Raw genomic sequence first — 14,998 nt, 5'->3', positions numbered from 1 at the left:
CCGATGGGGATGTTGAAGCTAGAACTCAACAACTGCCACCTGCTGCTCACAAATCCTTCCCAACATATGAAAGATTGAGTTCCATCGTGTGGTGACATCGCACACGAGTCAGTGAGTTGGTATGGCTAGGGTGGGGGAAGCTGTAAGTGACTTCCTGAAATGGGCACACACGTGGCGTTCTTTCACAAGCAGGTCATGCAGATCCGTGTAGGTTTTGAGAAACCGCTGAACCACTAGATTTATCACATGGGCCAGGCATGGCATGTGTGCGAGTTTGCCAAGCCTCAGAGTCACAACCATGTTCCGGTCATTGTCAAACATGATCTTGCCTGGCTGTAAGTTCAACAGTGACAGCCACAGATCTGCCTGCTCTATTACAGATGTCAACAACTTTGCAGCGGTGTGCAGTTTGTCACCTAAGCATATCAGCTTCAGCAGTGCCTGTTGACACTTGGCCGAAGCAGTGCTATAGTGCTTCCAGTCTCCGACTGAAGTGGTCATTTCGGAGATGGAGGCTGATGAGGAGGAGTTTCAGAAGCTGTAGAATCTGAGGGCAACCCTGGTTGACCCTGGGCCCGCAATCCGTTCTGGCCACAAGCACTTGTCCACGTGCCCGTGGTTAGGTGGACCTTCCCAGTGACTGTGCTGGTAAGGGCACGTGAAATGTTCTGGGACACGTGCTTGTGTAAGGCAGGGACGGCACACCGGGAGAAATAGTGGTGGCTGAGGACCGAGTACCGAGGGGCACCCGTCGCCATGAATTTGCCGAAAGATTCTGTCTCCACGAGCCTAAAAGGCAACATTTCAAGTGCAAGCATTTGAAAAATGTGGCAGTTTAGTATTGTGGCCTGTGGGGCGTTAGCTGCATATTTGCCCTTGCATTCAAAGGACTGGGGTAGGGACAACTGAACACTGCGTTGTGACAAGGACGTGGACGTGGTTACTGATGGTGGTTGTTGCAAGTGTGCAAAAAGAGGCATCTTTGCCTGCGCCATGGACAGGGGATTGGTGTGCACGCACAACAGCAGAACAGGCAGTGGTGTCCCCCACAGAAACTGTTTCTGGACCCTAGCATTTGGTCCAATTAGTCAGGTGCTTTGCTGTCATGTGCCTGATCATGCTGGTGGTGGTCAGGCTGGTAGTTTTGCAGCCCCTGCTGATGCTGGCATGGCAGATGTTGCAAATGGCCTGTTTGGAATTAACTTGACAGTCTTTAAAAAAGTGCCAGACTATGGAAGACCTAACAGTTGGACTGGTAACTTCCCTCGTGTTGGTGTTCCGGAGAACTGTTGCCCGCCTTGTGTCTGTGGCCACCCCACTGCTTGTTCCTGCCTGTTGTGGTGCTTACACCTGCCTCCCCCTGTGTGCTGATGTCCTCGCTATGCATGTCACCTTGCCAGGTTGGTCAGTGACTTCATTGTCCACCACCTTGTCTTCCAAGTACGCACCCTGGGCCTCCTGATGACTTGCTGGCAATTGTGTCTCATCATCATCCACCTCTTGCGACAGTAATTGCATTTTCCCACCATCGCCTTCATGTGACTGTAGCTGCTCAAATACATGGGCATCGCTACATGTGATCTCCTCTTGCCCCGCTTGAAGCGCGCCGGGCGAGAGTCCTGAATCCCTAAATGGAAATGTGAACAGCTCTTCAGAGTGTCCAAGTGTGGGATCAGTTGTCTCCAGGCACTCGGCATGGGGGGAGAAAGGAGGATCAGAATGAGGAATATGCGGTCCAGGCTCACAGCTACTGAAACTGGACCATATGGAAGACAGGGTGGTGGTGGTGGCAAACTGACTGGAAACATTATCTGCTATCCAACCAACAACCTTTTCACACTGCTTTGGCTTCAATAGTGGTGTTTCGCGGCCCCCTTCAAAGTAGGGCAGGAAGGTAGGTCGACATGATATGGGTGCTTTAGTGCTCCCTCAGCAGGCATAATTTCAGCTTGCCCACGACCTCGGCCTCTGCGTGCACCATCAGCATCATGTCCTCTTTCCAGTCCCTTGCCACGTGCCTTGCCCATTTTAAATGGAGTATAATATTTGTCACGTTCCCAAAAATGTCAGGATTATTACCGCAGTAACATCGTATCACCTGAGATGGACAAGTTTCTCTGCTTCCACAATACAGCAATGCTATTAAAATCAAACAAATCTGGCTGTATGCTGCTAACAAGCAAATGGAGCAGTAAAAGTGGTGTATTATATCGCTTTTCAACCAAATAATTAGGATTAAGCGAAAAAAGAATATTAAACCTGTTATCTAAGGCTGTGGATATGAGTAACAGCAGCAGACAGAAAGTTCAATGGATTTATTGTGCTGTATACTCTCTCCACAAACTCTGCCTAACTCCTGCTATCACCAGTAATATATGCATCTGGATTAGTCCTTAGCAGGACTGTTAGTATAGATGTATATTGCTGTGGAGTACCTGACTAAATCAACCGCCAATTCTCTCCGTCGCTCAGCAGCAGCTCTCCCTACTCTGCCTGTCTGAAGGGTAGACTGTGACGAGCATAGGGTCCCGGGTCTGTTATAGACCTGATGACGCTGTGCGGCCAGCCAATCACTGTAATGCCACAACCAACATGGCTGCAGCATTACAGTGACGAGTGGCGAGTACCGAGCAGTTGCGAGCACGCTCGCTCATCGCTAATTATTACTCACCACCACACCCAGGTCTCTATTATAAATAACCCTGCCTGACATTAGAGAAATTCTACATTTTAAGTTAATTCTTTTTAATTCTTTCTACAAAACAGAAAAAAGAGTCGAAATCAGTGGAGCTCAGGGATGTTTAGATATTTAGCTAATTTTTTCTGAGCAAGTGACAGATCCTCTATAATCTTGGGGAATGAAACACTTGTCCTAATAAATCTCCTCCTACGTTCTCCGATCACCACCATATTTGTATTCCAAGAGCCTCAAAGCACCGGAAAGAGAAAATAACTGAAGAATCAGGCGCATTCTAATCTGTAACCATGGAGACACATAGGCTGCATAAGAGCTGTATACACTACACAAGATTTACAAATTTGTTTCATTTTTTATTTTAAGGAAACAAATAAAAAAAAATACTGTAAAAGATCTTCTAACAACTAGAAATGATTCCAGGATTGTCTTTCCACTATATATACAGTATATACTCACAACACAAAGGTTAACTAATAGTTTTAATGATTTTAATAATTATTTGTAAAAATATGAGAAACATTTATATAAAAATACAACAAATGATAATAAATATTTCAATTATAAAACAAGAAATACGTCTTATAATAATATTACTCAGCGATTTATAAAAGTAACAAAGTTCTTGTCGCTGCTGCTCCTGACGACCAATCAGATTTCTGCCGTTTTGCCTCTTGCAGTGCGGAATCGATGGCTGGAATCTGACTGGTTGCTACGGGCAACACTTTCATTATTCTCTACACTGTATAAATAATCCTTGAACTCTCGTTGCCGATAGCAAGCGATTAGAATTCAGCTTTTACATTTGTAATTTACCCGAGATAAATAAACGTGATTTCTGATTGGTCGCTAGGGGTAACAAAGACGCTACATGACAGCTGAGGCTCCGTGACAATGGCGTCTGTTACTCCAGGTACTGGATGATGGGCCGGACACAGGTGCAGCCCACCGTCACCAGCTGCTTCTCCAGCCTATAGGTGGGACACATCCTCTCATCTCACCACGCAGGACCAGGATCTCCTGTCTGATGGGGACTGAGTTCATGCTGAGGTCCACATGACCCTCCGGGTCCAAACATCCGCGGTGGAGACATCGGGCCTCGCTGATGACCGCAGGGAATCTGTTATTGTCCACATTAGAGCTGGTGGAAGGAGATGAGAGAAATCAGGACACAGCAGTAACCATGTTTAGTCCCCCATACTCCGGCCTGCTGACCCCCATATATCATTATTATTATTTCTGCCATTACTCCATGTACATTCACCTGTATTCCCATGGAGAGATGGAGCGGCTCCTCACACTGTCCGCCATTACTTGTGCAGAACTCCGACTGCCGACCTTCATATCCACCTTCACACGTGGAGGAAATGTGGTGTCCGGTGTGAAGAGACATCCCCCGCCGGACACTAGAGGGGCCTCCCAGCCATCAGCGCCAGGGACCTGCCCTTCTCTTCCATGGACACAAGAGATGAAGATCAGAAGAAGCAAAGTGGAGAAAACCTGAGGACAGAAGATGTCACACATGTGATAGGGGACATTGTGGAAGTGTCAACATTATGTAGTGGTATAAGTAAGGGTTAAATAATGGATCAATAATATACACTAATAATATTCATACTCGTATGTACCTATCCCAAAGATATGCAACAGCGCTCAAGCCAAGAGCAACCAGATATGACTATATAACACATATAAGAAAGTCCAACATTCTAAGTGGAATTCATTCAACAATATATTATATTGTCATTGTATCATAACACAGGATAACAAATAAAATGGTGGTGGCCCCAAGCAAGTGCTGCACTCACTATTCTGCTGGTGCAGTCACTATGTACATACATTACATTACTGATCTTGAGTTACATCTTGTATTATACTCCAGAGCTGCGCTCACTATTCTGCTGGTGCAGTCACTGTGTACATACATTACATTACTGATCTTGAGTTACATCCTGTATTATACTCCAGAGCTGCACTCACTATTCTGCTGGTGCAGTCACTGTGTACATACATTACATTACTGATCCTGAGTTACATCCTGTATTATACTCCAGAGCTGCACTCACTATTCTACTGGTGCAGTCACTGTGTACATACATTACATTACGGATCCTGAGTTACCTCCTGTATTATACTACAGAGCTGCACTCACTATTCTGCTGGAGCAGTCACTGTGTACATACATTAAATTACTGATCCTGTGTTACATCCTGTATTATACTACACAGCTGCACTCACTATTCTGCTGGTGCAGTCACTGTGTACATACATTACATTACTGACCCTGAGTTACCTCCTGTATTATACTACAGAGCTGCACTCACTATTCTGCTGGTGCAGTCACTGTGTACATACATTAAATTACTGATCCTGAGTTACATCCTGTATTATACTCCAGAGCTGCACTCACTATTCTGCTGGTGCAGTCACTGTGTACATACATTATATTACTGATCCTGAGTTACATCCTGTATTATACTCCAGAGCTGCACTCACTATTCTGCTGGTGCAGTCACTGTGTACATACATTACATTACTGATCCTGAGTTACCTCCTGTATTATACTACAGAGCTGCACTCACTATTCTGCTGGTGCAGTCACTGTGTACATACATTACATTCCTGATCCTGAGTTACATCCTGTATTATACTCCAGAGCTGCACTCACTATTCTGCTTGTGCAGTCACTGTGTACATACATTACATTACTGATCCTGTACTGATCCTGAGTTACATCTTGTATTATACTCCAGAGCTGCACTCACTATTCTGCTGGTGCAGTCACTGTGTACATACATTACATCACTGATCCTGTACTGATCCTGAGTTACATCTTGTATTATACTGCAGAGCTGCACTCACTATTCTGCTGGTGGAGTCACTGTGTACATACATTACATTACTGATCCTTTACTGATCCTGTGTTACATCCTGTATTACACTGCAGAGCTGCACTCACTATTCTGCTGCTGCAGTCACTGTGTACATACATTACATTGCTGATCCTCAGTTCCATCCTGTATTATACTCCAGAGCTGCACTCACTTTTCTGCAGGTGCAGTCACTGTGTACATGTAGCACCCTGAGGATTCGGCTGCTACAGGGGTATTACACCTCAAGCCAGAGGTGTGGTATTCCACTCCCGGGTGAGGATGGAGTGTGGAACTGAGCTCAGTAGGCTGCATGCACTACATACATCCCATTTCCGGGGGACAGACCAATGGTACTCCCACTAGAGAAATGTGCAGGTACGACAGTGTCTGTCCCTGGCTGGAGTGGGAGGGGGGTGGAACATCCCAGTAGTGTAGGGGCAGATAGGGGGAGCAGTCTGGGTAATGCTAGGAGCTCATTGGGTGCTGGTCACCTGAGCTCACACATAGAGGGAGTATATAAGGTGGGAACCATCTTAGATCAGGGTCAGTCTGTCAGAGTTGAGTCAGAGAAGCAGAGCAGCTCAGCCAGCTCCAAGGCCAAGAGAGAGAGAGAGGAGAAAGAAGGACCCAGAGGGGGAGAAGAGGGAACTCCAAGAACCCAAAATTAGACCAGAGGGTGAAGAGTTGGCACAAGGGTACCGGATCCCAAGCTGGTGGAGGGCCCTAATCCTTAGCCAGAGACCGGAGGTCGTGGGCAGGATCTGCCACGACCACCCACTAAATCCACCCGGAAGGCAAACCGTGAATAGGGTCAGGGAACCCAGAGACAAGGGTTTTACCAACAAGAGGCCCGAGGGAGCCGGACTTAGGTGGATCCCTGGTGGGGAAGGCCAGAGAGAAGGACAAGTCAGAAAGGGAGCTCGGGACCACGCTCCGGAATCGCCTGGGGGTTGGCCGAGTCCAGGACCTGGTGGACGCAGCACGGCTCGGGCGGTCACTCAAGGCCGGAGTGACCAACACAAAAGCAGTAAGTAAAACCCTGAACTGCACAGCCCGACTCGGAGTCTTATTACTACTCTCACTGCACCACCACAACCACCACCCTCTACAGCTGACCCCCTGAGGCTATACCCCTCCCGTTGGGGGTTATACTACCTGAGCTGCGCACACACCACCAGCCTCAGCGGACCCTGCTGCAGCGGCGGCCGTACTGACCGCAAATCAACGGGTGGCGTAGTCGACACTAAAGAACATCCAGTAACATCTGTAGGACTGCCACACACTGAGCTTGACACCCTGGGCACGGACCGGGTCACCGCCACTCGGAGACTACAACCCCCACCTGATCCGGCTCCGGGTATCCCCCAAACAACACTGGCCCAGGGGGCGCGTCAACTTTGGCGTAGTCGGCAGGATTACGTGCCCGCAACAACCGGGTACTGCGTGCCTGAAGAAAAGTTCACCGTTACCTTAACAAGAAGTCTCCCGCCGGTTCCGGAGGGTCCCCGCCAACGGACCCCATCACAGGTCGTTTCCCGCCGGTTGTCCGCCATTTGCAGCTTTTTCCCGCCATCCATGGAGTTTCCCGCCACTGGGAGACGATTCCCGCCATTTCCAAAGATTTCCCGCCTTGGAAGAGCGGACGCCATTATGGGCGTGCCAGAGGGTGGCAAGAGGCCACCTCCCATCGTGGGCCAGGTCGAAGAATGGCGCCAAAAGCGGAAACCGTGCCCACCAACAGAGACTGTGATGCTGGAAGTGTCCATCAGCGTAAGAGAACTGCCCCTGGAACTGACAATCACAAAGTTGCCCCGGGACCACCTTCAATGTGGGCGGAGACAGAACAAGAGAGCAAAGATGGGTGTCGCCTGGAGCAGTCTGGAGAGAGCGCACCCGGAGACAAGAAGTCTGGAGAGGAGTCCAGAGAAAGCCTACCCGGAGATGGAGGGAGAGTCAGGCAGCACCGACCCAGTGGTCAGGAGCCTGCTGCAAGCAACAACCCCACTAGGCTTAGTGGAGATCCTAGCACAGCTCCCCCGAGACCGGGAGTGTGCACAGACTGCGCTGGAGGGCCTCGCACGGAGGATGGCCCGGGTGCAGCGAGAGACGTTGGCGGAGTGGAGCCGAGAGATGGCCCAGCAGACCGAAACCCGTCAGCGGAGCACGCCACCCGAGACGAGGAGACAGACCGCCTCTGAGGATGGTGCAGGAGGACTCAAGGCCGGAGACGGCGCCGAGAAGGGAGCTGAACGGACGGAGGCAGGTAAAGGGGACGTCTCTACCCCGAGCCGGGAAACCGTGTGCCTGCCCCAGCTCCCCGTCGCAGAGCCCGAAATTCCCCCTGCCGTGCCCGTCGCTGCATCGTCACCGCCGCAGACTAGGCCTCAACCGGAAACCGCGGCCGCGACCCCTGTGACGTCACGCGCTTCGACCCTGAGCGCGGCAAAGCAGGAAATACCATCGGCCTGGTCGCAAGGCCTAGTACACCCGGGCGCCGCCATTCCAACAGCGCCCCCTAACTCCGCGGAGCCACCAGCCTGGTCGCAGGGCCGAGTAACCACGGGCGCCGCCGTACTTACGGTGCCCTTTTCCTTTAGCGTGCCCCAAGCCTGGTCGCAAGGCCTGGTCAACCCGGGCGCCGCTACCACCACAGCGCCCATAACACCTAAAGTACCGCACCTGGGTGAGGACCTGTTCGCCCAGCATACGTGCCCGGATGGGCAGCCCTTCATATGGCCACCGGAGTTTCACCATCCCCGACTCCGGAAAGAAAGACCCCTAGATGAACCCCTGATTCCGGTTCCGAAGCCCGTCAGGAGGACCCAGCCCCCGCTAGAGGAGACACAGTTTGAGTGGGACCCCACCGGAGGAGACCTCATGGGGTTCACTCAGGAGACTCGGGCGGCCGCAGCGGAGCGTACAGAGTGCTGCCGCCAGCAGCTCGAGGTCTTCGAGAAGGAGCGGAGAGAGAGGCGGGTCCGGGAACAGCAAGCACAGATAAGGAGCGCGGAGCAGAAGAGGCGGACCAGGAGGAACCCCCGTGCAGCTCATGGTCCCCGTACCACCGGGACTGTGATTAAATTCAACCTGCAGCATGGGTGGGGCTTCATAAAAGACCATCATACCCCCGGCGACGTCTTTGTCACACGCAGAGACGTAGAAAGCCATCTGCCGGAGGGACACAGAGGTCGTGACCTGTACGTAGGGGACGAGGTCACCTTCACCCGGCACAAGTGTGCCAAAGGACCCTACGCCCTCCATGTACATCGCCTGACGGAGGAGGAGCTGCGGTGTGAGGAGGAGCAGGAGGACCCGGACGGGTCTAAATCCAAAGAAGGAGCAGGAGAACACCGTCGTTAAAGTACGGTAAAGAGACTGTAAATAGTTACCCATCGGGGTACAGTGAACTGTTGCTGCTTTAAATAAGTCCCCGTTGGGACAAGAGTGAACTGTTAACCCGTGTGTCCCTATTCCCATTACCTGGCCGAGGACTGAGAGCGGCCATATTCCCCTTGTATATAGTTGCGCTTCCTAAGGCGCCCCCTACCGGTTTTATAGTAAACTGTTGTTTTTCTTAAAGAGACTGTCGCGCTTTTCCCGGTCACAAGTTGCACCGTGGCTGGAGGAGCAAGAGTGTTTACAAGGACGTTATTTATGAAGAGTTTTTATGAAAAGTTTTATGTGATGTTTTATATGTTCATGTTTATGAAAAAAATTGTATGTTTTGGATGTTTTTATATCTTACAGCCCGAGGACGTGCTGTGATTTACCAGGGGGGAATGTAGCACCCTGAGGATTCGGCTGCTACAGGGGTATTACACCTCAAGCCAGAGGTGTGGTATTCCACTCCTGGGTGAGGATGGAGTGTGGAACTGAGCTCAGTAGGCTGCATGCACTACATACATCCCATTTCCGGGGGACAGACCAATGGTACTCCCACTAGAGAAATGTGCAGGTACGACAGTGTCTGTCCCTGGCTGGAGTGGGAGGGGGGTGGAACATCCCAGTAGTGTAGGGGCAGATAGGGGGAGCAGTCTGGGTAATGCTAGGAGCTCATTGGGTGCTGGTCACCTGAGCTCACACATAGAGGGAGTATATAAGGTGGGAACCATCTTAGATCAGGGTCAGTCTGTCAGAGTTGAGTCAGAGAAGCAGAGCAGCTCAGCCAGCTCCAAGGCCAAGAGAGAGAGAGAGGAGAAAGAAGGACCCAGAGGGGGAGAAGAGGGAACTCCAAGAACCCAAAATTAGACCAGAGGGTGAAGAGTTGGCACAAGGGTACCGGATCCCAAGCTGGTGGAGGGCCCTAATCCTTAGCCAGAGACCGGAGGTCGTGGGCAGGATCTGCTACGACCACCCACTAAATCCACCCGGAAGGCAAACCGTGAATAGGGTCAGGGAACCCAGAGACAAGGGTTTTACCAACAAGAGGCCCGAGGGAGCCGGACTTAGGTGGATCCCTGGTGGGGAAGGCCAGAGAGAAGGACAAGTCAGAAAGGGAGCTCGGGACCACGCTCCGGAATCGCCTGGGGGTTGGCCGAGTCCAGGACCTGGTGGACGCAGCACGGCTCGGGCGGTCACTCAAGGCCGGAGTGACCAACACAAAAGCAGTAAGTAAAACCCTGAACTGCACAGCCCGACTCGGAGTCTTATTACTACTCTCACTGCACCACCACAACCACCACCCTCTACAGCTGACCCCCTGAGGCTATACCCCTCCCGTTGGGGGTTATACTACCTGAGCTGCGCACACACCACCAGCCTCAGCGGACCCTGCTGCAGCGGCGGCCGTACTGACCGCAAATCAACGGGTGGCGTAGTCGACACTAAAGAACATCCAGTAACATCTGTAGGACTGCCACACACTGAGCTTGACACCCTGGGCACGGACCGGGTCACCGCCACTCGGAGACTACAACCCCCACCTGATTCGGCTCCGGGTATCCCCCAAACAACACTGGCCCAGGGGGCGCGTCATACATACATTACATTACTGATCCTGAGTTACATCCTGTAGTATACCCCAGAGCTGCACTCACTATTCTGCTGGTGCAGTCACTGTGTACATATTTTACATTACTGATCCTGTACTCATCCTGAGTTATATCCTGTATTATACTCCAGAGCTGCATTCACTATTCTGCTGGTGCAGTCTCTGTGTACATACATTACATTACTGACCCTGTGTTGATTCTGCGTTACATCCTGTTTTATACTCCAGAGCTGCACTCACTATTCTGCTGGTGCAGTCACTGTGTACATACATTACATTACTGACCTGAGTTACATCCTGTAGATCTTTTATTATAAAAATGAAAAACATAACAAAATTAATAACAAGAAAATAAACAATGTAATGAACTGGTCCAGCCGCTCCCTCTCTCCTCACACACATATTATACATATATACACAATAATAACTACCTACACCATGACATCTGGTCCGGTTACCAAACAAATAATAACAATATAATAAACAATAACCGACAAATTATATACAAACTAATATATACATTCTTTTTTTTTTCTTTTTTTTTAAATAAATAAAATAAAATAAATTAAAATAAATACTAACTATACAAATATATACAAGACAAAACAAAACCCCCCACACTCAAGCCCACCAGTCCCTCCCCGGCACTGACCTGAGAGCTGGTCCTGCGCCTCAGTCCATGTCCAACGTCCATAGGCCAGATCAGGCAGTGCCAGTTTTTCACCCAAATAACCAGTGTCCCAAAAGATGAACCCACCTCCCCCCTTTTCCCTCCACCCAACCTAACACCTACACCCAAACCCATATATACAATATATACAGAAACAAACAATACAATAGCAAACAATACAATAACCACAACTGACAAAGCCCAAGTTCGGTGCCTGCCGCCCTACATCACTGTCTACTGATCAAAACAAAACAAAAATCTATGGTGTCAGCAGCAGCCCACCACCAGGAGAGGAGATGACCAGACTAGGGCACACTAAAAGAAAAGCCCCTCCAGAGGAGAGCGGCCCTCCGTGTACCTAGTCTCTCATACTCCAGAGAACGCACCTTCACCAGGTCACCGAGTATGGTCCTAAACACATCGTCCACTGGGAGGATTTTCCGCTGCGTCGATACTAAGCACCGTGCGTTCCACGTGTGATACCTAACCACTGTGCTAACTAGAAATAAGGTGCAACGGTCCCGACCACCCAAGTCCCCGAATGCTCCATAGGCCCATTCCTCATAAGAGAGACCGGCCAGCCAGGGCCAGCCAATGGAGGTGCCCACCCTGTTGTACACCTCTGTGTTAAAGGGACAACAAAGCAGGAAGTGGTCCATGCTTTCAAGCATGGTACCACAATGCTCCCGAGGACAGTTCCTGTCCTCAGAGCTCCTACACTTCAGATTGTCCCTCACACACAGTTTCCCATGGAAGCAGCGCCAAGCCAAGTCCCAAACCTTCGAGGGGATCCTGATAGAATTCAAAAGATGCAGACCCACCCCAAGATCCCGACTTGGGCAATCCCTGAGCGCCAGAGGCCTCTGAAAATGGGTCAACAGAACCCTTTTGTCAAGGAGCTTCCTTGGCAGAGTCCTGACCTCCCACATTCCCAGACCCCACCGGCGAATTACCTTCAGAACCACGGTAGCGTAAGCCGGGAGATGTCCATGCGGTGTGCGGAGATCCTTCACTTGCCCTCCTGTCTCCCATTCCTGGAAGAAAAGCTGAAACCATCCCTTACAGGAGAATACCCACAGAGGAGCCCTCTCTTTCCAGAGGTTTGCAATATTGATCTTAATGAAGGTATTCACAAGGAATACCACAGGGTTGACCATACCCAACCCTCCTAGTCTCCTCGTACGGTAAGTAACCTCCCTCTTGACCAGGTTCAGTCTATTCCCCCATAACAGTTGAAAGAACAAACTGTAGACCCGAGTCCAGAGAGGCTCTGGCAAGATGCACACACTGCCCAGATAGATCAGCAAAGGGAGCAGGTAAGTTTTGATCAGGTTTATCCTTTCCCTTAGGGTCAAAGACCAACCCTTCCATTGGTTCACCTTCTGAGTGGTGATCTCTAGCCTGCTGTCCCAATTTTGTTTGGGGTAATCCCCCTGGCCAAATTCGATGCCAAGAACTTTTGCAGAGACTTTGGGTTCTGGAAGGGTGTCCGGGAGATCAAAACCAGGATCTCCTCCTCCCAGCCAGAGACTCTCACACTTATGCCGGTTGATCTTAGACCCGGATGCCTCCGAGTAGCGATTTACCTCTGACATCAGCCATTCTGCCTCCCCATCAGAGGAAACAAAAACGGTGACGTCATCGGCATACGCCACCACTCTCAGAGTGGCTTCCGGTGCTGCCCGGTCCATCCCGATCCCAGCCAACGGTCCACGCTCCACCCTCCTAAGAAGTGGGTCAATCGCAAACACGTACAGTAGCGGGCTCAAGGGACAACCCTGGCGAACACCACACCCAACCTCAAAAGAGCTGCCAATCCAACCGTTCACAAGCGGGAAACTCTCTGCCCCAGAGTACAAGGTCTTAAGCCAATCAACGAACCCCCCCGGCAGGCCATACCTCAGAAGGACAGACCAGAGGTACTCATGATTAACCCGATCAAACGCTTTTGCCTGGTCCAATGACAGCATGTACCCCTTCCAGTGGCCACCCCTCCCCTGCTCCACCGCCTCTCGGACACAGAGTACAGCACTAATTGTACTGCGGCCCGGAACAGAGCAATGCTGGGCTCCCGAAAGGAGCTGGGGTGCAAATTTCACCAGCCGATTAAACAGCACCTTTGCCAAAACCTTCCTGTCTGCATTGAGAAGCGCTATGGGACGCCAATTCTCAATGCAAGATGGGTCCTTACCCTTTGACAAGATGATCAGGGCAGACCTCCTCATTGACTTTGGCAGAGTGCCCGAGGAAAGACACTCATTGAATACCTCAGTCAAGAGGGGAACCAAGGCGCCCTTAAAGATCTTATAGAATTCAGATGTTAAGCCATCCGGACCGGGAGATTTCTTCAGGGCAAGCCCTTCAATCGCCAACTTAACTTCCTCTTCCCTGATCATCTCTGTCAAAACGCCAAAGAGGGGTCTACCCCTGGTTCGGGGACAGCTTCAGCCAGAAAAGCCGATATCTCATCCCATTCCGGATCCCTCTTCCCCAAGAGGTGCGAGTAGAAGGATCTGACGACCTCCAGGATCCCTGATCTGGATCTTTTCAGGGACCCCGCAGTGTCAACCAGTCCTGTAACAACTTTACTATTCACTGACATCTTGCAGTTTCTGTAAGGGTCGGGCGAGCGGTACTTCCCGTAATCCCTCTCAAAAACCAAAGATGCGTGTCTATCATACTGACACCTCATTAGCAAAGATTTCACTCTGGAGATCTCCTCGCGGCTACCTCCAGTTGAGACAAGATGCTCGAGTTTCCTCCTCAGGCCCTGATACAGGCGGTACCTGTCCAGGCTCCTGAGGCTCGAGAGCTGGCGGAAGAATCTCGCCACCCTTTTCTTAAACATCTCCCACCACTCTGACTTACTACTACAAAGATCCAGTAAGGGTACCTGGCTCTGAAGAAAATCCTCAAAGGACTGTCTTATCTCCGCTTCTTCCAAGAGAGACGAATTGAGCCTCCAAAAGCCTCTTCCCATCCGGGGGGTCTCTGTAACATTCAGGGAAAACAAAATCAAACAGTGATCGGAGAACTCCACCTCAACAACAGATACTGCTGAAGAGACGGCTTCCTCCTTTAAATAAAACCTGTCTATCCTGGACCTACAGTTACCTCTATGATAGGTGAACCCCTCGTGGCCTGCGGTGTGCCGGATGTGGACATCCACCAGGCCAGCCTCACTAGCTATACTATTAAGGGCGACGCTATCATAAGTCAGCTTGTCTCTGGAACCTCCTCTATCCCGGGGCCTCGTGACAGTGTTGAAGTCCCCTCCAAAGACGACCTGCCGACTCGTAAAAAGGTAGGGCTTGATCCTCATAAAGAGACACTTCCGGTCCCATTTAGATTGGGGACCATAGATGTTAATGAGCCGAAGCTCTTGTCCCTTCATGAGGACATCTAATATCAGGCACCTCCCCATTTCTAACTCAATAACCCGTCGGCATTCTACCGGTGCGGTAAAAAGGACCGCCACTCCGCTATACGGCTCAGCCGCAAGAGACCAATAGGAGGGCCCGAGTCTCCCCTCCCTCTTAGCTATAAACACCTCTGCCATATTTGGCAGCCTGGTCTCTTGCAAAAAGAAAATGTCAGCTTCAACCCGGCTGAGAAAATCAAAGGCCGCAAATCTAGCCATGTTTGACTTAATGCTGGCGACATTAATGGACGCCAGCGTCAACGGAGTGGGTACCGCCATCATTGGTGATTGAGTTAGATGACTTTCTTCTTCCCACTCCCCTTATCCTCTGCCTCAGAGGAGGAATCCT

The sequence above is a fragment of the Phyllobates terribilis genome, unplaced genomic scaffold (assembly GCF_046119375.1).
Source record: "Phyllobates terribilis strain yellow unplaced genomic scaffold, ASM4611937v1 Scaffold_3__8_contigs__length_932513732, whole genome shotgun sequence".
NCBI lineage: Eukaryota > Metazoa > Chordata > Amphibia > Anura > Dendrobatidae > Phyllobates > Phyllobates terribilis.
The sequence above is the reverse complement of the archived record's forward strand: the minus strand, read 5'-3'. Positions refer to the sequence as shown.